Here is a 26123-nt window from a genome sequence, read left to right as displayed (position 1 = left end):
TATGTAGGCTATCGCCGTTGTATTGTCTGTCCTGACCAATACATGATGATTCTTGAGAAATTGCACAAAATGTCTCAGAGCTAGAAACACTGTCAGTAGCTCTAGAAAATTTATGTGCTTCTCTCTCAGTGTGGGAGACCAAACTCCTCTCACTGTTCTGCCCTCGAGCACTGCGCCCCAGCCTGTGAGAGATGCGTCCGTCGTCACCACTTTTCTTAGTACGATAGGACCCAGAGGGCATCCTGTCCCGAGGAAAGACGGGGCCCTCCAATGATATAGCGCGTTCGTGCATTCTGGTGAGACGCGCACTCTGCGGCTGAGGCGGCTCCTGGGGCGAATGCCCTGTGACGCTGTCCAGTTCTGAAAATCCCTCATTCGCAACAGTCCTAGGGGAACCACTGATACAGTTGAGGCCATCAGTCCTAGAAGCCGAAGACACATTCTGAAAGAGACTGATCTCCCTCGTTGAAAAAGGGAGAGGCAGCTGTGAAACGTCTTGATGCGTTCCTCTGATAGGAAGGCTCGAAACGTCACCGAGTTTAACCTGAGGCCCAGGTATACTATTTCCTGGGACGGAGATAGACAACTCTTCGTTTGGTTTATTCTGAAACCTAATCTCTCCATATGCGTCACTAGTGTGTGAGTGTCGCTCTCTGCCTGCCGTCGGAGCGGCGCGCAGATGAGCAGATCGTCCAGATATGATGAAATCCTGACCCCTGATCTCCTTAACGGAGTCAGGGCTCCTTCCACACACTTGCTGAATACTCGAGGTGCTAAAGCGAGGCCAAATGGTATTCTCGTATACTCGTATGCTGTGCCTTGATAGGCGAACCTCAGATATTTCCTGTGCGCAGGAAAAATATCTATGTGAAAATATGCGTCCTGGAGATCCACTGAGGTGAACCAGTCTCCTTGCCGAATATTTTGACACAATGTTTTGACAGACAGCATTTTGAAATTGTATTTTCTGAGGTGTCTGTTGAGGACCCGTAAATCCAGAATGGGACGGAGACCTCCCCCTCTCTTGGGAATCACAAAATAACGGGAGTAGAAGCCCTTCTGGCTTTCTTCCGTTGGAATCACTCTTATCACTTTCTTTCTTATTAAAGAGGCTATTTCTTCCTCTAAAACCAGAGCTGCTTCCCCTTTGGCCACTGAAATAACCACTCCATTGAACAGAGGAGGTTTTACAGCGAATTGAAGCCTGTATCCCCTCTCTACAGTGGTTAATACCCAGGGATGAACTGCGCATGCGCGCCAGTTCACTGCCTGAGCAGCGAGTGGGCCCTTCCCGTCCTCGCTCACTAGAGGTGCAGCAGCACCCTCTAGCGGCAAAGGGGGGGGAGACCGCTCCAGTGAAGGAGTTATGTCGGTCTGTGTTTGTGATTGTTTTAATTTTCTGTGATCTTTTTCTTTTCTTATCACACACTGCGCCCTCGGTCCTTGACCTGGATGCGTCAGAGAAAATTTTATTTTTGAGGGGATGTTTGTGAACGTTAGATCTTCCTCCCTCGTAACGGACCTCGAACGTGGAGGGGGAAACGATCTCTTGGGGGGCACTAGCAGAACATTGGCCACATTCCCGCACACATTGGACTCTGAACTGTCCACACGAACACAATTTACCTCTGAATTCCTTCTCCTCTTCCCCGCGGGAGGGAGAGAGGAATCGTTCTGAAGGGATGGGACAGAGAAACCCAGGGTGCTGTCTACCAACCCTTCCTGCTGCCGAACTGACGTATCAGGTCGACCGCCTCTTCTTATTCCCCTGGGGGGCGGCCGGTCGGTGTCTTGCTGCTGCGGCCGCGAAAGACTGTTTTGGCCTCACAAAACCGGGCTTTGACTGTGGGGCCGTGTTGTTCGGCGGTTGTGGCGGAGCGGGGCGGGAAGACTGATAATCTGAGTGCCCCCCTCTCCCTGAGGGTCTGAAGTTCGGCCGGCTCGGATGATAAGGCCGAGCCGCCGGCTTTCTGGGGAGACAGGCCTGGAAAGCTTCCCCCTCTCTCTTTCGCAGATCGCACTGCTGCCGCATCGCAGTTACCGTGGAGCCAAACATAGCCTTTGGATCTATCGGGGCATCCAAAAACTCTGCTTTCTCTTTGTCAGAGAGTCCAGACAAACCCAGCCACAGAGATCTTTCTCCCACGACTGCTAAGCCCATACTCCGTCCGCAGCTTTGAACTGCTCCGCGTGACGTGCGCAGGTTCAAATCTGCGATGACGCATATCTCCTCCCAGAGCACTGGGTTGGGAGATCCGGAGTCCAGCTGACGACCCATCTCCTCTAATAGCTCCGCTTGATAGGCTGTAAGGAGGGACGTCGCGTTCAAAGCGCGAACTGACAGAGCCGTTGATTTGTAGATCTTTTGGAAAACAGAGGCGGCAAAGCGCTCTGTTTTCCCTGGCAGCGAGGCTCCGGTTGAAGAGAGCGCTGCTCTGCGGCCAGGGTGCAGGTGATTTGCCACCGATGTTTCCACAGGGGGAGGATCCGCCATCCCTAGATCCTCCATCCCCTGAACATCAAGCCTTGAGAAACCCTTAACGGGCACTCGATGTGAAAAAGGCTTATCCCAAAACTTTTTCATTTCAGCCACACAGGCCGGGACGGCCGGAATAAACTGCCTCGCTGGCGGGAGACGTGACGGAAGTCTCTTTCCATCATACAGGTCTCTTTCAGCCCCTTGACCTGCCTGTTGGGATGGCCAGTCAATCGATAATCTAGTCGCGGCCCTGCGACAGACCTCGATTAGATCCGTGTCCACCTGTACAGGGGAGGGTGAACTCTCATCCTGTGCGCTCGGCGGTCGGGACTGGTTCAGGGGAAGAATGGCATCTTCGTCGTCGTCATCCTCGTCCTCGAGTATGTTCGACAACACCTCCTCATCGTCATCTTCCTCTCCCGCTAACGGATCGAACAGCGGGGGAAGGACGGGTGATACCTTCTCCATCATATCTGCCCATGAGCAGGTGGCCTGAGGACAATCCATGGGCTCCTCTCTGGGTTGAGCAGAGAGGCATGGGTCCGCTTTTCCAGCTATAGCCACGCGGAGTCTCCTTTCTCGGGTCTTAGACGAGAACGTAGCACAGTGCGGGCAGCCCTCGGGGTTGGACAGCGCGGCCTGAGCGTGTTTAGCGCCCAGACAGGAGATGCAGAGGCCGTGTGTATCCTTAGCAGAAATCCACATTCCACAAGCACACGGATGCGGAGGACGACCTTTTCCTCCGGGACTCTCCGGTTCTATCGCGGTGGCCATGATGATGGGGCTGCACTCTCTTCGTACGGTAAGCTTTCACACAACGTGATAACTGGTACGGAGCTGTGTCGCGAATAGAGAGCTATCTTATTTTCCTTATTTTTTTGGTGCGTGGTAAGCGCCCAGAAAAACTTGGAAAAGGGATAGAAAAACTTAAGAGCAGGAAAACTCGTCTTGACACGTTAGTTATCGCACTCTTAAGTGACGAAGTCACTCAACCACTTCAGGAAAGTATTGCGTTTGTGACGTTACCTGCCGGCTCCGTCTGAAAACTGTTAAGCAAATAGTTCCCAAAGTCTGCTGAGGACAGCTTCCGAAATCTTCCACGGGGAAGAGAGCGAGAATGACGAAACGGCAGGTACCTGCGGTTTATATACAGGGAGAGGGACTCCCTGATCGCTGCAGCGATTGGTCTGCCATATTTGGCAGACGTGGTGTAATTGGTGCTTCCGCGATCGGTCACGCCCAGAGGCGTTCCCATAGTGAGATACCGAACGAATGTTAGAAAGAGAAACACAAAGCCAATCAGTTTAGCGATGTGTGTTCAGGAGGCGGGACTCAGATCTATTGTAGTATAATTGGCCATTTTTTGAACGACGACAAGCCAGAATGAAAACAAGCGGGAATGAAAACAAGCAGAAATGAAATAGGAGTAACGAGGCTATTTTTAAAATGTAAGGAGTAGAAAGTACAGATAATTGCGTGAAAATGTAAGGAGTAGAAGTAAAAAGTCGGCTGAAAAATAATTACTCAAGTAAAGTATAGATACCCAAAATTTCTACTTAAGTAATGTAACGAAGTATTTGTACTTCGTTACTTGACACCTCTGATGTTTCTTGTGTAAAAAAAAAGATTAATCTAACCTAATTATTTTTTAAATAATTGAGCCAAAACCAAAATGCGTTAGGTTGTGCCCCGCTCTCCCCTATTGGTGCATAAAATACTTGAATCTGTGTGGAATGTTGTGGCAAAAATTCATCAAACAAACATCACTGCATAAGAGACACTCAGAGTCAAATTATAAAAAGAGAAGTATTTATTCTTGCAAGAATAGGACCAGTCTAATACACAGTTGTTACCCTCTGCAGAAGAGTGACACCCCCCCCCAGACAGACTGAACCACCTTTTTATCCTAGTTCTTCCAAGGTCTTCTTCCCCCAGAGCCTTCCTTCCAGTAGTTTTCCATAGACAAAGGAACCATATCTAGTTTAGATTCGTCACTAGTTGGCCCACTACACCAAATGGCCTTCTGACACTGGGGTCAGAGGTCCTTGTTCATCTGTTTTCTGGAGTGTCTCCCCAGGTACATAAACACATAAACCTGAGAGCAGTTCCCTGTTCTCACTCTATACTGCAAATGGCAAAAACACATGACATTCCTTTGCAATACACTGAAAGTCAATGAAAGATAAAAAACCGCCATGGTGGTGATGGTTGGTAATTGCCATCCAGGATGGGATCATCGTTGTCAGACACGTCCAAATCTGAGTTGTCTCCATCAATTAACCCCAGTAACTCCAATGCTCTTTGCACAGAAAAACGCTCTGGAAATAAAAACATGAAAAAATCAAATACAAATTCATTTTATTTATGTATGTAGGTTTGCATTATTTATTTGTTATTTATTACTTTTTTTGCATGTTTGCTAGCATATTAGCTGTTTCGAGGAGAAACGTGTACACATACGTGTACTTCATGTTTAGCGACCTACAAAGTAGCTAGTTTTACACTTTTTTTTCTAATTTGCATGTCATTACAAATATACAATGATTTTTATAAATATCTAAATCAGAATAAGCCATAAAATATGGCAGAACTTCTTACCTGGTCGACGTTTGTGTATGGAGCTACAACTTGCATCTTCCCTTGTGTTCGCCGCCATCTTGAATTTTGACCGTAGTGTGTTATACATCAGATGGCAGTGTAAGTACCCCCATACGTGTCCATAAAACCACCAATTCAGCAGTGAACACAATTGTGGACATAAGAGCTAAAATGTGCTGTCCACGTATGTGGCCACTAAGCCCTAAGAGGATACAATACAGACTGCAGACAGTTCAACAGGGAGCGTGCAGCTCTTAAAGGGGCCACACCTTATTTCCACTCGTTACAGTAGGTGGACCGTTCAAATGCCGTAGGCTAAGATAAAGTGAAAATGGAACTTGTGAGCAGAAAACATGTTGTTTGGCAGTACTTTCAGTCAAAAGACGGCAATTCAAGTCAAGCTGTGGACGTTGTTTACTTCATTGATGTGTTTACTGTGTTAATGGACTGAGGATGGGAGTAGGATTCGGTATTCGGTTTCGGCAGAATCTTTACCAGTGGATTCGGTATTCGGCCGAACCCTAAAAATCTGGATTCGGTGCATCCCTATTTTTTACGGTAAAGTTCTGGTAACCACGGCAGCTGTTTTTTTTTTTTACCATACCTTCCGATAGACACCGCACCAATTTACGGTGAGAGAGTAAACCTTGACTTGAACCCAAATGTATTAACGAACGTGGAAGCGCAGATGATAAAGCAAAACAAAACACTGGTCACCAATTAGAAGTTTATAACGAGAAGTTTTTAAGGGAAATGTTGGAAGAGCTTGAGTTTGTTACCCAGCCCCATTTGTTTGAACCGTAAGAGGCGTCTAAGCTTACGCTACTCCAACACCTACGTTATACAAAGGTTACTCTTTTGGCGTAAGTCGACTTGTGCAGGCTGTCTGTCGGAAGCTATGAGGGTGAGTAAATCATGGGTTATTTTTAATTTTTGGGTGAACTATTCCTTTTAAGGTACACCATGTAACTTTTGACCCTCTAGCGGTTAAAAACAACAACATGCATTTTGGGGAAGAACATTGACTACTTGCTGAACTCACAATTAAGTAACATACTTCAAATCAGGAACAAAATCTGACATCAATGTTTCCCCTACCATTATATAAAGGGGGCGCCCCGCCTTCCTAATGGCTCGCCATATAAACGCATATATGAATTTCTTTATAGTGCCAGATTACAATTTGTTATTTTATTAAACAAACTAAATAGCCCTTAAGTAATGTGTTATTTATCTTATTTCCACAATGGCATGTCTTTTCTGTCTGTGTTTGCGCGTTTATAATTATCCCAATGAGTGCGCACACGTGCTCACTCACACACAAACAAACACTTGCGTGTGAGGGAATGTCCTGCGCACGTGATGACGTTCAAAACAGCGTGCGTTCACAGCAGTGCTGCGTCTGACAGGATTATTCTCTACAATAAATGCATCATAGAAAAAAAAAACTTCTCACAAAAAAAAAACACATTTAAAATTTGTTTATGTATTAACTAACATTAAAAAACAATGAATGAGCAATATATTTGTTAGTATTTATAAATATTTTTTTAGTTGTTAGTTAAAAAAAAAAAACTATTTAAGCTCTGGTCCAAAAGCAGCAACTATAGATCACAGAAAATAATTGATAAAATGCTTGAAATTCTGGCAACTGTCATTGAAAAGCCAATATTGAGGGATATTTCTCAGTCACGACACGAGCCATAAGCTTGATGAGACCGCAGATGTACTCATCAGTGTAACATTTCAAAAATTAAATAAGACTTCTGGTTGGCAAGCGGAATGGAATGAGCGTCGTTTTTCCAGGCTCCTGCCACACAGTCTCTATTTTTAGTATTACTCACTCGGTTTAATCTTAACCTCGCTACAACTGCTTTTTAAACAGTAGTTGGACAGTCCTAGCCAGCCAATATGTCTAAAACCGCCAAACAACCAAAGAAAGAATTTGCATCACCAGACTCTGCTATCGATAATGCTACTTTAGCTAACATGCTAGCGGAACTGCGGGTAGACTTGCTAACGAAACCTAACTCACTGTCCGTCAGATTCGAAAACAAACTCGCTACCATTGACGCCAAATTAGACGTTGTACAGACCACAGTCACTAACCACGAACAACGTATTTCCGACCTGGAATCTGGGCTGAATCAACTGCAGTCATTGGAATCTCAGCTATCCAACATGGCCGATGACAACGCTAAACTGAAAGCCAAGATTACTGACCCGGAGGAGAGAAACAGACAGTGCAACGTGCGTCTCATCGGAGTACCCGAGTCTGTTGAGGGAACACGACCAACAATATTTTTCTCAAATCTCCTGGTGGATATACTGGGCAAAGATGTGCTGACTTCTCCCTCGGAGCTTAGGGCTCATTGTGCGCTGAGACCCAAACCGGCAGAGGGGGGTAAACCTAGAGCCGTGATAATTTGCTTCCACAAATTTCAGACCAAGGATATGGTAATTCGTGCTGCCCGCAAGAAGCGAGACGACCTAAAATATGATGGCAAGTCAGTGTACCTATACGATGATTACTGTCCTGAAGTGATGGACCAACGAGCTGAGTACAAAGAAGTCATGCGTCAGCTGTTCACTCTCAAGCTCAAACCGTCACTACTGTATCCAGCGCGACTGTTCATCAAGGCTGACGACGGGGAGAGACGGCGCCTCTTTTCGGTGAAGGAAGCTCAGCAGTTTTTGGCATCATACCAGAAATCCGGATCTTCGATGGCGATTGGTGACTGATCCTACAAGAGGCGATTTTCTACTCATGTTTCTACTCATTTTTTTTTCTCTTCCTGGCACGCGTTTCTCTCTACTCAAATGGACAAATTTGACTGGTAGCCTTAGCTATACTATGTTTTCAGACAGACTGATGGGTTTACAGGTAGGCCATTTTCTTTTCTGGGTGATGCTTCGTTGATATATACTTTTGTTTAATTTCAATTTAACCTACATTTTTAATGTAATCCTTGTTTGAAGTAAGCGTGTGGGGGGGGGGGGGGGGGGGTACAAACACCTGTCTGTTTTTTTTGTGTGTGTTTTTTTTTTCTTTCTTTTTTTTGTAAAGCATACCACAAGTCCACAGCGCTCTACAGTGGTCGGCGGATGCAATTGCATGTTTGCAAGGTTCTCTTGCATGTACTGACTGGACCGTTTTTAACGGTACTTTGGATGAGAGACTGTCCGTTACAGAGCTGCCAACTCTCACGCTTTCGCCGTGTGACACACGGTTTTGCCTGTTTTCACACGCACTCACGCCACACATCACATTTCTCACGCAAAAAAGAAAAAACTCCCCGACCATAGATGGCGCTGATGAGCGTCACTGAACCCTATGCGCTGCACCCCGAACTTAGTAACAGAAGAAGAGATACAAGAAAGACGGCGGGGAAAACCGCGACGACTGGTGATGAGAATCTGAGCTCAGCTGAGAGATATTAGTAAATAAACCCGAACTTACCGAAATGTATGCCTCGGATCAATCAGTGTTTTTCAACCGCGGTAAGAAGTCAATAAAACAGGTAAATGTTAAATGTAAATGGACTGCAAAACAGGTCGGCTAGAACAATGTCACATAAGTTACATTTACATCAGGAAAGCAATTTAATGACCATTTATAGGCTGGAAAAATTAGCTAGAGAGTTTTGTTAAATATGTCCACTATATTAGGCTACATATATTTTTACTTATATCATTAAAATATTATTAAGTTGTTATTATAATAAAGAACGCATTATATTTTATTTAAGTTGTTATTTTTAACCTTTAATAAAAAAATAGGGCTCTCTATGTTTTCAGCATTAGTGATTTATTTGTTAACATGTATCTACTGTAACTACTAATTATTACCAAAATGAATCGATATTGAATCAAGATGTCAAGCAATAATAAATACAGTAACCTGCCAGCAATTGTAACCATGCAGCTAAACATTGTAACATGTTGTCAGTAAACTTAATAAAAATAAGTTACCAAATGTTTTGACAATCACAACTTATTGTGATGCAAGTTTTTTTTCTCCCACACAGAAATGTGGGAGAAATTTTCTCCCTTTTTTTCTCCCATCCCCCCCCACTGATTATTCAGCTGTCTGCAATGAGCTACTTAACGCTCTCCCTTCAGATCTACCGACAACTCCGTTCACAGAGGTGGATGTTCGACAGGAGCTGAGTAGGTGTAAAATCGGCAAGGCCATGGGGCCGGACGGCATCCCTGCTAGGGTGCTCAAGCTTTGTGCAATGGAACTCTCCCCGGTTCTGTATTCCATAATGCATGAGTCATACAGTACAGCACGGTGGCCCATCCTATGGAAAAAGTCCACCATCATTCCTCTACCAAAGAAACCCCGTCCATCAGAGCTCAACCATTACAGACCTGTTGCTCTCACACCCATAGCAAGCAAATGTTATGAAAAACTGATTCTGCGCACCATCTTGTCAACTGTCAATCCACAGCTGGACAAACATCAGTTTGCCTATAAAGCCATGCGAGGGACGGAGGATGCTGTTGTATGTCTCCTTCATTCCCTCCTTCAACACCTGGAAGTATCTGGTAACTCTGCTGCAGTTCTTTTTGTGGACTTAAGTTCAGCTTTTAATACAATTCAACGTCATCAGATGATTAAAAAAACTACGTAAACTCAGCGTTGCACCTCATTACATCCATCTGATTCACAGTTTCTTGACCAACAGGCCACAGGCTGTGAGGATAGGGTCTGTTACATCGGGCACCACCATAACCAACACGGGAGCTCCTCAAGGCTGTGTCCTCTCTCCCTTTCTGTACACACTCTACACTAATGACTGTATTAGTCCTTCATCCATCACAACATACTACAAATACTCAGACGATACTGCAATCCTGGCTCTCCTCAACGATCGCACGAGCATTGCTGCTTACCATGACACGATATCACACTTTACACACTGGTGCACAGACAATTTTCTCCATCTCAATGTTGAGAAAACAAAAGAACTGGTCTTTAATGCACCCAGTCTCAGTCGGATCTCCATTCATGGAAACATAATAGAACAGGTTGAGAAATTCAAATATCTTGGACTCACCATGGATAACAAGCTCACTTTTGACTATCACATAAAGGACATCCATAAACGCTCCCAACAGCGTCTGCTTATTTTACGAAAACTAAGTTCCCTTTACATTGCCCATCCTCTTCTGTTACTACTGTACACAAGTATTATCCAACCCATTCTGTTATACTGCTCCACCAGTTTTTACACCATGCTGTCAGTTGCCAACAAAAATAAACTGAATAAAATCACACACATAGCTTCAAAAATAATACACTCCCCTACACCCAACATCTCAGAACTCAATGACAGAGCAATAGCCCGCCTTGCCCGGACAATAATAACAGACCCAGAGCACCCCCTCAACTTCCACTTCACTCTCTTGCCCTCCGGGCGAAGATACAGGACCCTAACATGGAGAAGGGCTCGTTTCAAAAAGAGCTTTGTACCATCTGCAATTTCAATCCTTAATAGGCTATAAAGTTGAACTTTCATTGTGTGTTGCTGTTGTTGTAGTTGTTGCTGTTACATGTGTTTTGTTGTTGCTGTTACATCCCAGTTGCGTGTGCTGTATGATAATATGTGAGAACAAATTTCCCGTTAAGGGACAATAAATTATCTATCTATCTATCTATCTATCTATCTATCTATCTATCTATCTATCTATCTACTCATATATATTACACTGTATAATCTTAACCTACTTTTGCCTTAATGGAAAGTAGACAAATAATGAATAACATTCGCTTCATATCATGGAATGTCAAGGGGGCAAACCAACCTACTAAAATAAATAAGATAATCTCTCATCTCTAAGATTTGAAAGGAGATGTAGTATTTCTGCAGGAGACCCACTTACATCGTGGTGAGATTATGCACATCGAAAGGAGTAGGTTCAGCCAAGTATATCACTCCAAATTTAGTGCAAGAGTCATGAGTGCTGCCATTTTGATTCCATTTGAGCAGCTACTGACATTAGCGTTAACCCTGTAGTCATTCAATCACTTAAAATATGGATGCAATTCAGAAAGCATTTTGGCCCGAAGCACCCCTCTATCCTTGCCCCAGTGTCCCACAATCATAGTTTCAAACCATCTATTATGGATTCTGCCTTTCAACTCTGGAGTGACATAGGTATCACGGCTATCAAAGACCTCTATGACAATGGTACTTTCATGTCTTTCGCCGACCTGTCAGCCAAATTTCAACTTCCTTCTGCTCACCTTTTTCGCTTCTTTCAAATTAGAAATTTTGTACCTTTTTCGCTTCTTTCAAATTAGGCATTTTGTACAAAGAAATTACCCTGACTTTCCAAATCTCTCCCCAGAGACTTTGGTAGACACGCTTCTCAAAGTAAACCCCAATCAGAGAGGGGCTATTTTTTTATATCTTTAAAGCCCTTGATTCCACTCTCTCTAATTTCCCCCCAAAAAACAGAGATTTATGGGAGCAGGACTTGGGGCATATTGAGGAAGACCAATGGGACCAGATTCTGGAGTTAGTCCATAACTCTTCCATTTGTGTACAGCACGGACTGATTCAATGTAAACTAATACATATGACTTACTACACTAACTACAGATTGTCCAAGTTCTACCCCAATGTTGCAGATGTCTGTAATAGGTGCAACCAATCTCATGCAGACCTCATTCACATGTTTTGGTCATGTTCAAAGTTAGCAGACTTTTGATTTAAAATATTTGACACTCTTCACACGGCCTACCATTGTGTAACAAACCCAAATCCTTTGTCTGCCCTTTTTGGTATATCACATGACAGTACTCTAACAGCAGAAGCACAACATTCTTTGGCCTTCTGTACCCTGCTTGCTAGGCGATTGATCTTACTTAACTGGAAGCAGACCCTACCTCCATCATATGACAGATGGATTAAGGAAGTCCTACATAATCTAAAACTTGAGAGGCTAACACCGTGTCCTAACTACACGCGACGCCGCGACACGCGATAAAAGGTATCTTTTCCATGTTAATCAGAGTTTTTGTCCTAACCAGACGCGACGGCGACACGCGAAGTTTCTAATTTAGAAACGGTTCCTATTTCTGCAACGTCGCGGCTGACAGATCCGCCCACACAGACGGGATGGATAATTTCCCTATGAACAAGATTGAATAAACTGATTGTCATATGAAGAAATTACACTGGTTATGGGTACACATTATTTATTTTTAGTTAAAAAATAGGTCACTGTGCCACAAGCGATAATGGATAATTTACCTCAGATTTTGAAAGCATATAATATAGCGTTCAAACTGAATTCTATGCAAACATACAACTGTACTTCATAACAAAATTAGTCAATGAGTATATTTTGTTAATGTTTTGATTTTTAATAATGTTATTTCTTGATTTGATTATATCCTTACCCATTTCCAATGCGAGTGCGTTCCAGCAGTGCGCTTTCACAGAGAGACTCCGCCCACACGCTGTTCTGAATGGCTGTGATTTTTGATTGACGTGTGGCGTCTCACAGTCGCGTCGCGTCTAGTGTGGACAGACACACTTGCTGTCGCTGGAATTTTATCGCGTCGCGTGTAGTTAGGACACGGTGTAAGGTTCTCCCTTAGAGGCTTCTTGAGGAGATTTGATAAAACTTGGAACCACTTGCTTTCCATCATAGACTCCCTAGATATCATGCCTGATGAGTGAAATGTTTATGTCCTCTGGATTTACAGTGTAACTAACCACTAATGCATAAATATATATTTTGTTGTTGTTGTAATGTATCGTGTTTGTCATCTAGGAGCGGGGGGCATCAGGGTGTGGGATCCCATGTAGGGGACAGGGATAGTGTATTGTGGGGAGGTGAGGGGGAGTGTGGGAGTGAGGAAAATACTGTTTCACATTGTGTACACTTTGTATGGTTGGTGCTCAATAAACATATTTAAAAAAAATTAAATAACAGATCATTGAAAAGTATAAAATGTATAATTTGGACATATTAGATACTTGGACAATGCGGGTAAGGTCTTCTGTCAATTCCTGGATCTGATTTGCCTTACTGACGGGAAAGCAGATTCAATAGTGGCAGCACTAAAAAATATTATTCACACGAAGGGCATACCGACACACCTAATCTTTGGCCTTGGAACCGATGGTGCTGCTGTAATGACAGGTGTCATAACCTTCTTTTTGTAAATAATTAAACTGTTTTCAATATTGTGTTTCTTGTTAAATTAATAAACAAATGTATTTAATAGGAAGACAAAATGGAGTTGCAAAACAGCTATCAGAGGAATGGCAACGGCTCCTAAGTGTCCACTGTGCTGCACATAGGCTAGCTCTAGCCTGTAAGGATGCATCTGAAGAGGTGGCTTACATGGCTACCTTCAGAGACCATTTTGAACAGTTGCACCTGTACTTCAGAAACAGTGCAAACCGCTCTGCTTCTCTGAAAGCCGCTGCAGAGATTCTCGGTGTGTGTGAGCTGAAAGTAAAGGTAAATAAGTTATGCCTAAAAGAAAATGACATATAAGAATACTTTCATTTATATGCATTTTTTAAACTGTTTTTTTTTTCTTCTGTCATTGACTAGCAAGTAAAGGACACACGGTGGCTCTTCCAACATGAAGCAGTAAAAACCTCCTAAGGAACATAACTGCTGTACTGGGTGCCTTGGCAGATGAAGTAGAGACCCGCAAATGTCCTACTGCTAAGGGACTTTATTCATTCCTTGCCACCGATCGCTTCATTGCCGCCCTTCATCTGCAAGCTGATGTGCTCCCTCACCTGGCACGCCTCTCTAAGCTCTTTCTTGTTTATTTATTTTTATAGTTTATATAGGGTACCACAATTAATATTTTCACATGAGTGAGTCAATATGCTTATTTTTTCCAGGTACCTGTCACCCTGGCCTTAATAAAGGGCATAAAGGATTCTGGTGGTCATCAACCTGGCTCACACCTGAGTAAGTTGACCCAAAATTAGGAAGACCATTCAGGACTGGGTGCATTCTGCATCCTTTAAATGGAAGTCGAAGTGTCACAGATGAGGTCCTGACTAGATTATCTGACCACAGATGTCCTAAACTCAAGAGAAGAAGATTTTACTTGGATTAGCATTGCACAAATGACTCCTTTAGTTTAAAATAGGTAATTGTGGTTAAAGTAAATATTCACAATTATGGGGCCGGGGTGTAGGAGCCATTTATACATTCACCTTTTCTGGATAGGTTAATATTGCTATTACTTATTCTAGCCACTTGGTGGGAGTGTTGCACTGGGTGTGACACGTCACTGGGAGTTAGGTATATTTACAAGTGTGGCAATCAGTTAGGAAAAGGTGTGGATGGCGAGGAACACGGTTCTTACCGTAGCTGTAAGCAGTGCACCCAATTTACCAACAGTACGACAATACTCGATAGTTAATAAAGTCGTTAGTTTTGTTTGTTTTTTGCACACAAAAAGTATTCTCGTCGCTTCATAAACATATGGTTGAGCCACTTTAGTCACTTGGACTATTTTAACGATGTCTTTAATAACTTTCTGGGCGGCAAGTTTCAATCCCTTAAAAAGCCTATGGAGGAGTGAGACAGCTCTCAGATTTCATCAAAAATATCTTAATTTGTGTTCCGAAAATGAACGAAAGTCTTACGGGGTTGGAACAACATGAGGGTGAGTAATTACTGACAGAATTTTTGGGTGAACTAACACTTTAACCTTAAAGGAGAACTTTAAAGGAGAACTTCCTGTTTTCGGTCGAAGTCCACAGTAGTCGATTGTCGAGTTTGCGCGTGATCATAGGTAACTAAGCAACAGTGGAGACTCAGACTGTCAGCTGTCAGCCGAAGACGGTGCTGTGTGGTGTTTTGAGAATATCAGCTCTGATGGATATTTGTAAAAAAAAAAATCATCTTAGTTACCTATGATCACGCGCGTGAACTCGACAGTCCACTACTGTGGATTTCGACCGAAAACAGGAAGTAAATACAGGTACGTGCGCTTGTTGAATTAACATCATTTATATTAATATCTTTCACATCTAATGTAGTCAGATTCACTGTGTACACTCTGAAGGAATCACTTAACATGGCTGGGCACTTGTAATGACCCATCAAGGATGTTAAGAGCATAAAAGCAGGTTTAAAACTTGTCCCATTCAAGTCAATAGGGTGCAAATTTTAAAAAGAGGATAACACTGTGTAGGCAACACCGATTTTTGTCGTTGTTCTCTGTATTGACAGCACTCCAAATTTACTAAAAATTGAGCTCAATGTTAAAATTGACCGGAGTTCTCCTTTAAGTGTCACCGGCGGGGCCAAATCCATTACATATTTATAACAGTAATATCCTATACTAAACCTAAACTAATCTTGACAAACTATATATCTTTGAAAGCTTACAATCTCTAGTTTCCATATTTGGTGACTGATTTTCACCAAATAAAAACACAACACAAACACGCGTTGTTTGTGTTTGGAGCTCCGTCGAATTGATTCATAAATCCTTGATTTTCTTCTTTACACTCATTTATAAACGAGCATTTTCTATTTTTCCAGCGTGTGAACATATCTCCGATACTACTCTTTATAAAAAACAATCGGATTGCTTTGATATCGCTAGTTATATCCAACTTTCCGAACTTCCATTACTATCTTTAACGTTAGCTCGCTAGCATTGCACGCGTGGTCTCGCCTATCGATCGTCTTATTTACACTCGTATCACTGAAAGGATACGGGTTCTATCCATGATTTCAGTCCTAAATTAGTAGTGATATTGGTAGTATCACTGCTAATTTATTGTTCATCTGTTATAATGGCGAATATATCAGATGTGTGTCTACCTCTGAGTGCAGGTGAGGACACGTTTGAGCTGCATTCTGTGCGGTTGGAGCTGGAGTCCTCTTTACAACTATAGGACAGGAAGAGCTAAATAAACTTATCACTGCATCTAAACCAACAACATGTTTATTAGATCCAATACCCACTAAACTACTGAAAGAAGTGTTACCTGTAGTGGAAGAGCCTCTTCTCAATATTATTAACTCGTCTCGATCTTTAGGTCACGTTCCAAAAACGTTCAAGCTGGCAGTTATAAAACCTCTTATTAAGAAACCACAATTAGATCCAAATAACCTAGCAAATTACAGACCCATTTCAAATCTTCCATTTATGTCTAAAATACTAGAAAAAGTTGTGTCCGCTCAATTGTGCTCTTTCTTGCAAGAAAACGATATCTATGAAAATTTTCAGTCAGGATTCAGGCCGCATCATAGCACAGAAACTGCGCTCGTTAAAATTACAAATGATTTACTTTTAGCTTCTGACCAAGGCTGTAACTCAATACTAGTTTTACTCGATCTTAGTGCTGCGTTCGACACTATAGATCATAAAATACTCTTAGATCGACTTCAAAACTACACTGGTGTACAGGGACAGGCATTAAGCTGGTTTAGATCGTACCTATCAGACCGTTACCATTTTGTCCATTTAAATGGGGAAAAATCAAAGATAACGTCATTAAACTATGGATTGCCGCAAGGATCTGTATTAGGCCCTCTGCTATTCTCAATTTATATGCTGCCACTTGGTAATATTATAAGAAAACATGGAATAAGTTTCCACTGTTATGCTGATGACACTCAATTATATATTTCATCAAGACCAGATGATAACACTAAATTATCTAAAATGACAGTGTGTTAAAAATATAAAATATTGGATGACGTGTAATTTTCTTCTATTAAATTCAGATAAAACGGAGGTATTACTGATTGGTCCAAAAAACTGCCCACAAAACCTCTTACAATACAACCTTAATCTAGAAGGATGTCCTGTTACTTTATCCTCTACAGTAAAAGACCTGGGTGTCATACTAGACCGCAACTTGTCTTTTGAAAATCATATTTCAAATGTCACAAGAACAGCCTTTTTCCACCTTAGAAACATTGCTAAGCTACGTAACATGCTATCAGTTTCTGATGCAGAAAAGTTAGTTCATGCATTCATGACCTCGAGACTAGATTACTGTAATGCTCTATTAGCTGGTTGTCCTGCATCCTCCGTAAACAAGCTACAGTTAGTCCAAAATGCAGCTGCCAGAGTTCTTACTAGGTCAAGAAAATATGATTATATAACGCCAATTTTATCATCTCTACACTGGTTACCTATTAAGTTCTGTATCAATTACAAAGTATTGTTACTGACTTATAAAGCCCTAAATGGTTTAGCTCCTGTGTATTTAACGGATCTTCTATCGCTCTACAATCCATCGCGCTCTTTAAGATCGCTAAATTCAAGGCTTCTGGTCGTACCTAGGATAACTAAGTCCACTAAAGGAGGGAGGGCGTTTTCACATATAGCTCCTAAACTCTGGAATAGCCTTCCTGATATTGTCCGAGGCTCAGACTCGCTCTCCCAGTTTAAAACTAGACTAAAGACGCATCTCTTTAGCCAAGCATTCACATAATGCATCGTACCTTTTATACTACAGTTAAATCAGACCAAATGCATTCATATTATGAACAGCAGCTACGCTAATTATTTCCCATCTGCCTTTTTTGTTGTTATCTCGGGACAGGCGTCAAATAGAGTTCGTCAGCTCCAGTTATGTATCCAGCCTCTCATGGAGACTTCAGATGCCCCAACGCCTGTGATGAGACGACTCGACGCCTGTGAAGAGACGACCCAACGCCGGCGATATGTTATGCCCTAAATTTATGATTAACTAACTGTATTTTTGTTTGTACATTTTTTAAATGCATTTTCTGTAAAGCTGCTTTGAAACAATGTGTATTGTGAAAAGCGCTATACAAATAAATTTGAATTGAATTGAATTTTCAAAATAAACTCCAGAGGAGCCGTAATTTATCAATTTGCAACAAGAATATTTTCATACTCCTAAGGTGTGTTCAGACCTTTATTTTGAAATGGCAATAAACATGAAAAATCATGAAAGAAGGGAAAAACCTCAGTTTGTTTTTAATGCCAAGAGTTCAAAAGATAGCATCCATTCAATAATTTTAGAAAAAAAAGGTCTTAAATTGTTTTAAATATAAAGAAAAAAATTATAGATTTACCATTTGTGATGTGACAGCGAGCTATAACGCACGTGTTCTTTTTATGTTTATTATAGGTTGAATTCATATCAAAATATGCCAAACTTTCAATACTACTTCTGAATAGGATGTCTACTTCATTAATTGTTTAGATCACTCAAACCATGGAAATCTAGACCATTCTAGAGGCGCCCTTATATGGGCAATAATGGAGTCTGGTTGTCATCTAGTGAAAAAGTTTGGTAGTGCGGCCAAACAAAATATTACCGAAAGCTAATTTTTTGAGATCAACCTAAATATTTTCAGATTTTTTTCAGAAAAATTGTTCAGATTTTTGCCTTTGATTTTTTTTGCAGTTTTAGAGCCGCCCAGGTTTTGAAAATATATATTTTACATAAAATATGAATGATTTTTTTATAAGTTATAAGAATAAGTTTTTTACATTGTACATTTTCATAAACTCAAAACTTCTGTAACTTTTTTTCCATTTCACTTTCTTAATTTATTTCTACACTTCTACCAATCTTACGTCTATATTCCAAAGCATTCTTGAATTACAACCACATTTTAAGTCCGGAATGTGCATTTTGTAGGACGGGAATTGATTTTGTCCATCCAGTATTGATTGGATTGTTTGTCATTGCTGCAATCTCATGAGTGACAGGTTGCCCTCCCCTTGCTCAGGTAAACGTCATCAGAGTTGTTGCAAGATAAGTTATTTTGAGGAAATCGTATAAGGGCACATGTATTAAAAAATTTGTAATGATAATTTATAATAAATACAGCAATATTTAATTAAAAGTAAGAATTGTCCATTTTGATTTCATGGTGACTGTTAAAGGGGTCATGACATGAGAAACCAAATTTGCCTTGATCTTTTGGGGCCGTATTCACAAAGCATTTTATCTTACCACTAGGAGTACTCCTAAATCGCACTAAAAGATTTTAGCTAGGAGTGTTCTCTTAAAAGTTATTCACAACGCCTTTCAGACCTACTCTTAGTAAGGAAAAATGACAACTCCTAAACTAAGAGTGAGTCTTCGTTGCTATGGATGACGTCAATTCTCATGCACAAGCTTCCTCGCAATGATCACGGTGATTGGTTGTTAGATGACAGGGCCATCATGCGAAACATAACACAGACGCACCAAATCATGGAATTACGACATCTAAATATGTCTGTGTCCTACACAAAATAATAATAATAATGTAATCGAAATGCATATATAATGACATGTTTGTGCAGGCCCCAGTGAAGTGTAATTCTAAAAAGGCAGAGAGAGAGAGAGAGAGAGAAGTTGTGAATTAAATTAACGTTAAATTAAATCTAGGTAGCCTAATACCCTAATGAAAACCGCCACTTGCCTAATAATGAAAAACGACACTTGCATTAACACTTGCTTGGTTAATTGACATCCTATTAGCCTAAATAGACTACTTAAAGCAAGGAAATATTGCTCCTATTTAAGTAATGTAATAGTTGAATGACGGCGGATTATGAACTCGCCAAAACGGAAAAGAAAGCCCAACTGGACGCAGGATCAGTTACTGGCCCAGTTGGTGCTGAAAAAAAATAAAAATAAAATAAAAGGGAAATTCGGCACTGGGATACAACATCGAGAATTGTGAAGTTTGCATCGAACACAATCTGGGTATTGATGGAGTGGGTTCTCTTACGTAGAGTTCTCTCCTGCTGCGTCGATATAGCGACGCTACGGGAAAGATATTTCTTTTTCGAGATTGAAGCATAAAAATTAATCCTTAATTTTGTAAAATATGTAAAACGTTTTTCTGTAGCATACAACCTTAGGCAGAGCAATATCGCGCGCCCATTGGCTGCTCTGCCAGAAAAGCACAGCCTATGCGAGGCCAGAGACGCTGACCAATGAGGGCGCTTCGCGCCCTTCTGCGTAATCTCCCGCCGAAACAGGCGTGGCCTAGGTCTATAAATACCAAGCATAGCTGTCTCCACTCCGATTTTCTATCCTTCACGAAGCTACACGCATCGTAGGACCGGATTCGAGCCACCACAGCCGTCTGATACAGCACCTCAGCAGGACGAGCCCTTACCTGAAGCCGCTGGTCTTCGCCGCCTTCAGCCGCCGTTCCCTGCTGCGCTTCTCCGGCGTGGAATATCCTTTGATCACTTTGTGTGTGTTTTGTGTGTGTGTTCGCCTACTGCGTCACATACTTTTTCTCACAAAGAGCAACGAGTGTCTTTTTAAAGATGTCTCGTGTTTCCTGCGGCTCCTGTCGAGCTGCGCTCATCGACGGGGACCACCACGAGCTGTGGGCGAGGAACATGCAGCTATCGCTCTCGGTGATGGCGGCTGCCATCACTGTGACATGATGCCCATCGCGACTCTGCGGACTCGCCTTGCATCATTCTCCGAAGCTGCTCACCCACCCCCTGTAGCGCCGCGCCGTAAGAAGCGCCGCGCTCAGCGGGTCCCAGAACCCCCCTCCACGAGGAGCTCGCCGCCGCCACCGCCGCTAGCTCCTCTCAACACTTCGTGTGAGTCGCTCACCGACGGACAACAGCCGCAGCCCGCCGCTTTGTCCATTATGGAGGACGACCAACAAGCCGTATCTGAGGGGGATGACGACTGCTGTTCGCTTCTCGCTTCGGAGAGCGAGGGATGGGCGAGCTCTGTGGACCTCCCCTCCCCCGCTGTTCCGGAACGCCGAGGAGGGAAGATCAGCATCGAGGCAGAACTGATGCGTCTGCTCACACAGGCCGTGTCGAGCCTCGGCCTCGATTGGTCGACGCCCGAACAACCTGCTCTCAACCGGCTGGATGGCTGCTTCCTTTCTGGAGAACGCGCTGCGCCACCCTCCAGACACGCCCCATTTCTTCCTGAGCTTCATGAAGAGGTAGCGAAATCGTGGAAGGCGCCATTTTCAGCCAGAGTGCGTACCTCTGCCTCGCCAGCATTCTCCGTTTTGGACGGTGCTCGAGACAGAGGCTACCATGCTCTCCCTCCGGTCGAGGAGGCTGTAGCGACTCACCTTTGCCCACCCTCTGCTGGACGGCGGGCTAAGGGAGTACTACCATCCAAAGCTTGCCGCACGTCATCAGCTTTGAACGGCCGCGTGTACGCCGCCGCCGGACAAGCTGCATCGGCGCTGCACTAAATCCACCAGGCCAACCTCCTCCGCAAGCTAGACGAGGAAGGCCCGGGCGCGATCAGTGTTCCGGACTTACGTAGCGCCACAGACCTAGCTCTTCGTGCTACAAAGTCCGCCGCACATGCCATTGGTAGGATTATGGCCTCAGCTACTGTTTCCGAGAGACATTTGTGGCTGACTCTCTCTGAAATGGCGGAGTCGGAGCGCTCTGCGGTCCTCGACGCTCCCATTTCACCGACTGGCCTCTTCGGATCTTCCGTGAAGGACTTCGCGGACCGATTCGTCGAGGCACAGAAGACTTCGCAGGCCATGAGACATTTCCTACCAAAGCGCTCCAGTTCCGCAACAGGCCACCCTAAACAGCCGCCTGCCCGAACTCAGCAGCGCCCCGCGCCCGCCGCGCCGGCCCAGCAGCAACAGGCCCGAGAGAGACCACGGTCTCGCTCCGCCGGACACCGCCCGCCACCGCGTGGTCCTCGGCCCAAGATCACTCTCAAACCCGAGGCCTCGGCGCCATCCTAGCCCTGCTAGGAAAAAGACGGTGTTCGGGTCCCGCTGCGGCCGGACTTCCACCCAAGATTCCCGCTTGTACAGCCCTAAGTTCCGTGTTTGTACCAGTGTATTCAGCAGCCAACAAACCGGCCGTAAAGCCCGTTTGCCTGCACACAAACGCCGTTTTCACGGCGACCCAGATAAATCTAAAAAAGAGTTTAATTTCTGGTGTCCCGGCCAAGGCCGACGGTGTAATGTGTGTAACTGCAATGCCCACCCAGTGCCCATTCATTCACACAAGCACAGCCCCGTTCAACACAGGGTTTGCACACATAAAATCGACTCATGTCGATTGTGCTTTACATGTAGTGAGCGTGCCCACTGCCCAGTGCCCACAACCACTACACACTGCACGTTCCGCGGTTTCTGTAAAAACGAAACTAACGAACGGTCAGTCAGTACACAAACACAGTGTCCCCGGTGTTATAAATGTGCCCGCCACCAAGCGCCCACGTTTATTCACAAACATAACGAGCCCTACGGGGCTCGCCCCGCGCGCTCTCTCTCAACACAGAGAGCCGAGCGCGCGCGGGATGCATACTGTGTTAAACATGCCCCCCGCCTCACACGCCACGGCGTCCATGTTACAGCACACGGTTGCTCTCGTGTCGCCGCCATTTCGCGACCAGGGCCCAGATTACATTCAACCCCTAGTCACACGTGCAGATGCATGGGAAAGACTTCCCGGGGTCTCAGAATGGGTGCTAGAGACTATAAAAAGAGGCTATTCGCTACAGTTTCATCGACGCCCTCCCCGTTTCGCGGAGAAAGTCGAAACCACGGTGAAAACAGAAGTAGCACACCTACTTCGAGCCGAAATAGCGAAGCTATTGAGCAAAGGGGCCATAGAGCCTTTATCTCAATCTTAAAGCGAAGGGGGTCTGTACAGCAGATATTTCCTGGTACCGAAAAAAGACGGGGGTCTCAGACCCATTTTAGATCTCAGGCATTTGAACAAAGCGAAAGTTCAGAATGCTCACGACCAGAAAAATCCTCGCGTAGATTCGCCGAGGAGACTGGTTTATGGCAATAGATCTGAAAGACGCGTATTTTCACATACAAATTGCGTCACGTCACAGGCGATTTTTGAGATTCGCCTTCGAGGGCCAGGCATATCAGTACACAGTCCTGCCATTCGGCCTGTCTCTAGCACCTCGTACATTTACAGTGTTGCATGGACGCGGCGCTGGCACCCCTGAGACTCCGCGGCATTCGAATTCTGAATTATTTGGACGATTGGCTGATTCTAGCTCAATCGCCTTCAGAACTCATTCGCCACAAAACCCTAATACTCGATCACCTCGAGTGCTTAGGTCTGAGAGTCAATTGGGAGAAAAGTTCACTGTTTCCCAGTCAAAGGATCTCCTTTTTGGGACTGGAACTGAACTCGCTGTCTATGACAGCTCGGCTGTCATCACAGCGCAGGCGAAACTCCCTGCAGATGGCGAAATCCTTCCGCAGCGGTCATATAGTGCCGCTCAGGAGGTTTCAAAAAATGCTAGGCCTCATGGCCGCAGCCTCGGCAGCTCTGCAGTTGGGCCTGCTGCGCATGCGCCCACTGCAGTTCTGGCTAAAAGCGCGTGTACCGCGCCGAGCATGGGTTCACGGTCGTTGTCGCCTCAAGGTCAATCAGGAATGCATTTCAGCCCTGACACCATGGAGAGCGTCATACTGGTACCGGTCAGGTGTAAGCCTGGGGACTTCCTCGAGCCTGAAGGTGGTGTCCACGGACGCCTCCACCTCGGGTTGGGGAGCACTGCTCGAAGGCAGACCGTTCTTTGGCCAGTGGGCGGAACGAGTCGAACTACCGCACATAAACTGCCTAGAAATGATGGCAGTGGACTTAGCGCTGAGGCGTTTCCGTCCTCGGATAAAGGGACACCACGTCCTGGTCCGTTCGGACAACACGTCGGTAGTAGCCTATATAAACCGCCAGGGTGGCGTGAGATCCCGAAACCTTTTCAGGTTGACGGAACGCATACTGGTATGGGCCCAGCACAACCTGCGCTCGCTGAGAGCAATGCATGTGCCTGGTCGTCTGAACGTAGGACCAGACAGACTCTCACGGAACAACGTTCCAACGGGAGAGTGGTCTCTACACACACAGACAGTGCGTCTGTTGTGGAAAACGTTTGGCAGAGCGGAGGTAGACCTGTTTGCAAACCAGGAAAACGCTCACTGCCCGGAATTCTTTTCAAAGAGCACGAACGCGCTGGCCAAGGTCTGGCCCCGCCGTCCGCTCTATGCTTTTCCCCCTGTCTCACTCCTGCCTCAAGTGTTGGAGCGAATCAGGAAAAGCGGATGCTCAGTGCTTCTTGTCGCACCATACTGGACGAATCAACCTTGGTTCCCAGTTTTGATGCGGCTCAAGAGTACTGCTCCGTGGCCGATCCCAGTGAGGAAGGACCTTCTCTCGCAGGCCATGGGCTCGATTTTGCATCCTCACCCGGAGCTATGGTCCCTTCATATGTGTGGGCCATAAACGGGTACCCGCTAAACTCCCAAGAGGAGTGTTAGACACGATCGAGCAGGCTAGGGCCCCGTCTACTAGACGGCTCTACGCTTCCAAATGGTCGGTGTTCTCTGGCTGGTGTTCAGACCGAGGTCTGTCACCCCTTCAGTGCGGGGAAACGGAGGTTCTCTCCTTCCTGCAGGAGCTGTTGGATAAGGGTAGGACCCCATCCACGCTCAAAGTCTATGTGGCAGCCATATCAGCGTTCGTTAATCCGACGCTTGGCCATGCACTGGGCAGAAACGACCTGGTGGTCCGTTTCCTTAGAGGAGCCAGGAGGTTAAATCCTCCAAGGCCTCCTTCAGTCCCCATTTGGGACCTTTCTACAGTGTTAAACGCTATGAAAGGGGCCCCTTTCGAGCCTATTCACTCAGTTGACATGAAGCACCTGTCTTTCAAGACCGTGTTTCTTTTGGCTCTCGCTTCAGTGAAGCGTGTGGGGGATTTGCAAGCGCTCTCAGTGAGAGCCTCTTGTATGGAGTTCGGGCCCAACGACTCTATAGTCGTGTTGAAACCGAGGCATGGGTATGTACCTAAGTCCCTCAACACACCGTTCAGGGCTCAGGTCATCTCCCTGTCGGCTCTGCCGGCCTCTGAGGACGGAGATAGCTTCCTTTGCCCGGTCAGGGCATTAAGAGCTTACGTGTCCCGCTCCGCTGTTTTTCGACAGTCGGAGCAGCTCTTTGTTTCGTTCAGTGGGCGCTCTAAAGGGCGTGCTGCGACGAAACAGAGTTTGTCTCGATGGGTGGTGGACGCCATTGCGCTAGCCTACGCATCGGGAGGTGTGGAATGCCCTCTGGGCATCAGGGCACATTCTACGAGAGGCATGGCCTCTTCGTGGGCTTGGTATAGCGGAATCTCGTTACAAGAAATTTGTATGGCGGCAGGCTGGGCCTCCCCGTCTACATTTATAAGGTTCTATAACCTAGAGGTTCCTGCGTTGCAGGCTAAACTGCTCTCGGTCTAAGACCAGGTATGGTGTTCCTGCCCCGCACTGCGGCCCAGGTCACTAAAATGTTTTAAGCATCACTCACTGACAATGTGTCCTATGAGCATGCTATTACCCCTCATATATATATCTAATATTTACATATATATGTTATTATGCCCTTAGGGGCACTATTATAAAGGGATGATGCTAATTCTAGCCGCTCTCCCTATATACTCTTGGTGTAGGCGCGCGCCCTTGGGTGTCTGTGTCGGTCCAAGAACACGCACGGCGTCTTACAGGGGTTCCCGTAGCGTCGCTATATCGACGCAGTAGGAGAGAACTCTACGTAAGAGAACGTACTCGGTTACTAACGTAACCTCGGTTCTCTCTAGGAGAGGGAACGAGTACTGCGTCTCATGCCGTGCGTGCCCACGCTGTGTCGCTTCTGTGACGAAAATCGGAGTGGAGACAGCTATGCTTGGTATTTATAGACCTAGGCCACGCCTGTTTCGGCGGGAGATGACGCAGAGGTCAGCGTCTCTGGCCTCGCATAGGCTGTGCTTTTCTGGCAGAGCAGCCAATGGGCGCGTGATATTGCTCTGCCTAAGGTTGTATGCTACAGAAAAGCGTTTTACATATTTTACAAAATTAAGGATTAATTTTTATGCTTCAATCTCGAAAAAGAAATATCTTTCCCGTAGCGTCGCTATATCGACGCAGTACTCGTTCCCTCTCCTAGACAGAGTACGTTTTCTTTCTATTCACAAACACGTCCTCATCCTGACGTGGTGCAATTATTTTAATATGTGTCCCGTCTATAGCACCGACCACACCGGCAATATCCATAAAGCTGGCTTTGTTTCTTTGGAGTTGGCGAA

The sequence above is a fragment of the Phoxinus phoxinus genome (genome assembly GCF_949152265.1).
Source record: "Phoxinus phoxinus genome assembly, chromosome: 8".
NCBI lineage: Eukaryota > Metazoa > Chordata > Actinopteri > Cypriniformes > Leuciscidae > Phoxinus > Phoxinus phoxinus.
This window is presented reverse-complemented; position numbering follows the sequence as displayed.